A 3925-nucleotide genomic window follows, 5' to 3' on the forward strand; every position below is an offset into this window, starting at 1 on the left:
TTCTCACTCATGTTGGACTATGATCTATTGATCCTTTTGCGTCTATCACTACGCCCAGCACTCGCGAGTTTGAAGCTCTTCACAGTCATCCCTTCCCAGATCCTACTCAGAATACCACAGACAAGGTTTAGACTTTCCGGATCTCAGGAATGGCCGCCAATAATTCTAGCCTATACCACGAAGGTTCTAATCTTAGATTAGAAACCCAAGAGATATGCACTCAAGCTATTGCAGATAGAACGGAGGTGGTTGTCAGGCACACGTTCATAGGTGAGAATAATGATGAGTGTCACGGATCATCACATTCATCAAGTTGAAGTGCGAGTGAATATCTTAGAATAGAAACAAGCATGATAGAATGGAAAACAGTGGTAATTGCATTAATTCATCGAGACACAGCAGAGCTCCTCACCCCCAACCATGGGGTTTAGAGACTTATGCCGTCAGAAATACAATATGAAACGTGTCAAGTGTCATGAGGTGTCCAAATACAATAGCAAAATGTCCTATTTATAGAAAACTAGTAGCCTAGGGCTTACAGAAATGAGTAAATGATGCAGAATCCACTTCCGGGCCCACTTGGTTTGTGCTTGGACTGAGCATTGAAGCTTTCACATGTAGAGACTTTTCTTGGAGTTAAACGCCAGCTTTTGTGCCAGTTTGGGCGTTTAACTCCAGCTTTTATGCCAGTTCTGGCGTTTTGACGCCATAATTTTTATGCTGACTTGGAACGCCAGTTTGGGCTATCAAATCTCGGGCAAAGTATAGACTATTATATATTGCTGAAAATCCCAGGATGTCTACTTTCCAAAGCAATTGAGAGCGCGCCAATTGGGTTTCTGTAGCTCCATAAAATCCACTTCGAGTGCAGGTAGGTCAGAATCCAACAGCATCTGCAGTCCTTTTTCAGTCTTTGAATCAAATTTTTGCTCAGGTCCCTCAATTTCAGCTAGAAAATACCTGAAATCACAGAAAAATACACAAACTCATAGTAAAGTCCAGAAATGTGATTTTTGAATAAAAACTAATAAAAACATAATAAAAAACTAACTAAAATATAAAAAAATATACTAAAAATAATGCAAAAAAGCGTATATATTATCCGCTCATCAGTACTGCCACCACATCAAAATAATTAAACTATTTTAAAATTCAAAATTCATGTACTCCTTTTTCTTTTTCAGAAAACATTTTCTTCATTTAAGAAAGGTGATGGATTTATGGAATAATTCATAACTTTAAGACATAAACACCAGACACTAATGATCATGTAATAAAGACACAAACATAGATAGAACATAGAGCATAATTTTCGAAAAACAAAAAAATAAGAGCAAGGATATTAAAGAACGGGTCCACCTTAGTGATGGCGGCTAGTTCTTGCTCTTGAAGATCCAATGGAACGCTTGAGCTCCTCTATGTCTCTTCCTTGCCTTTGTTGCTCCTCCCTCATGGACCTTTGGTCTTCTCTAATTTCATGAAGGAGGATGGAATGCTCTTGGTGCTCCACCCTTAGTTGTCCTATGTTGGAACTTAATTCTCCTAGGGAGGTGTTAATTTGCTCCCAATAATTTTGTGGAGGGACGTGCATCCTGATGGATATTTTGGAAAACAAATTCCAAACACACGAATCTAACCGGCAAGTGTACCGGGTCGCATCAAGTAGTAATAACTCACAAGAGTGAGGTCGATCCCACAGGGATTGATGGATCAAGCAACTTTAGTGGGTGATTAGTTTAGTCAAGCTAACATTGAGTGATTGGGTGAAATTGATCAACAGAATGTAAAATTGCAATGAATTTAAATTGCAGAAAGTAAATGGAACTGAAACTTAAAGAGCAAGCAATGTAAATTACAGAAACTTAAATGACAAAAAATGTAAATTGCATCAAATATAAAGGGGAGTGGGAGCAGGAAAATTAAATGAAAGCAGTAGATCAAAGCTTAGAACAATTGCAAGGAAATTAAAATTGCATAAAAAGTAAATTCAGATCACAGTGGCTCAAATGTAAAGTGCAGAGGAACACACGTGCAGAAAAGTAAATTGGGAGCAATATGAGCAGAAAGTAAAAATTGCAGAGAAGGAAATTGTAGCAGAAAAGGAAATCAGCAAGAAGACTTAAATCAATTTTGAAATCTCAAAGAGCACTCAACAATTTCAATGAAACAGTAAAAAAGAAAAAAAACAGCAAAGCAAAATTTCTTGAGAAAGCTAAACAGAGATGAAATTCAGCTTAATTGCAAAATGAAATTGAAGATCTCAGGAAATCAAAGAGACTAGAAAATAAGTCTAGATCTCAATTTCTTCCTTGATCTAACAGTAAATAACAAGATAAATGGAAGCAGTAAATGAAAGCTTTGATTCAAATCACAATTTCTTGAATTATGCAGAAAAATAACAAGAGAAGTTGGAGATGGAGAATGAAAACAGAATTCCTTCCAATCTCAATCCAAAATTTCAAAACAGAAAAGAAAACTAAGAGAGAAAGCAAAATGAAAACTAAAGAGTGCAAAACTCCCTATTTGAGCTAGCCTTCTCAATGGAGCTCCCCAAAAGAAATGAAGCAGATGCCTTTTTATAGGCTTTTCACAAAATGAAAATGAAAATGAAAAATGAAATTCTAAACAAATTACAATTAAAAATAAATTCTTAAGCTAACTTGTTCTTGTGCCTTGAAGTGATGTCCATGGGCTTTTAAATTTTGGTGCAGGATTGAATTAATTTGATTTTTTGGATCATGGGTCACACTCCCAGGGCAAAACTCTTCCGAAGTGCTTCAAAGCTCTCCGTAAGAGCTCTATTAGAAGCACCCCTTTGTTTTGGAGAGAAACTCCAAGTTCGAACCATGATGGAAGCATTTTGTGAGCCCTTTTTCTTACATTTTCATGAGGTGAGCGCTACTTCCTTGCTTCCCTTGGTCTCCCTCTTTGAATCCTGGTGAAGCCACTTTGATTCATTTTGCTTGTTTTTGGTCCTTAAAGATGCCTTTCACTCGTGCCTCAATTTCATGCCAAATATGGATTGCTATATATCGTTGGAAAGCTCTGAATGTCAGCTTTCCAACGCAACTGGAAGCACTTCAATCGGACTTTTGTAGCTCAAGTTATGACCATTTGAAGGAGGCATGGTCATGCTATAAACGCCCAGATTTTAACTTAGCGAAAATTCTTGCCTCCCTCCCCCTTAGTCTTGGGTTCAAGCCTTGGTGAGTGCATTGTTGAGCTCTTTTTCCCTTGATTTTTCCTTGAAGCAGCCCGAAAAAGCTCTTGGGCAAAGCTCTTGGCAAGGGCTTTGCATGTGAGCTTGCCTTGCTTCCTTCTTCCATGTGCTTTTGATAAAGCTCTTAGCAAGAGCTTGGCTTTTGATTATTTGAAGTAAAGCTCTCCACAAGAGCTTTAAGCTCTTGGCAAGAGCTTTGTGCTCTTGCTCCTTGTTTTGAGCCACGCTTTTCTTCCTTTTAAAAGCGTGGCCTAAGCCTCCAAAGTGTGCTCCAACTTCAAAGTGTGTCCCAAAGCTCTTTTTTTTTTTCTTTTTAGCTTATTTTGTGCTTCTTTGCTTCTTTTTCTCCTTATTTTGTGCTTCTTGAGCTTTGAGGGAGTGCTTTTGCACTTTGAGCCTAACCTTGACTTCTAAGTGTTTTGTTTTCAAGCATTTGGCTTGATACATAAACACCACAAGTACTTAACAAATAAATTGCCATTGGTACTCAGAGCCTTCAGCTTTCTCATTCTTTCCCTTTTTCTTTCTTGCCTTATTTGTATTTGCTTCTTCAAGGTTTTCATGATTTTCAAAATATTTCACAAAATGTACTAGATGAAAACTTCAATTAAATAAAATCCAATGTAATTGAGCAACAATTAATCATACTAGCTTTCCAATACTTGTATGCACATGCTAATTTCTTCTTTAATGCCTTGTTTGTTT

Source organism: Arachis hypogaea, chromosome 14, assembly GCF_003086295.3.
Source record: "Arachis hypogaea cultivar Tifrunner chromosome 14, arahy.Tifrunner.gnm2.J5K5, whole genome shotgun sequence".
Lineage (NCBI taxonomy): Eukaryota > Viridiplantae > Streptophyta > Magnoliopsida > Fabales > Fabaceae > Arachis > Arachis hypogaea.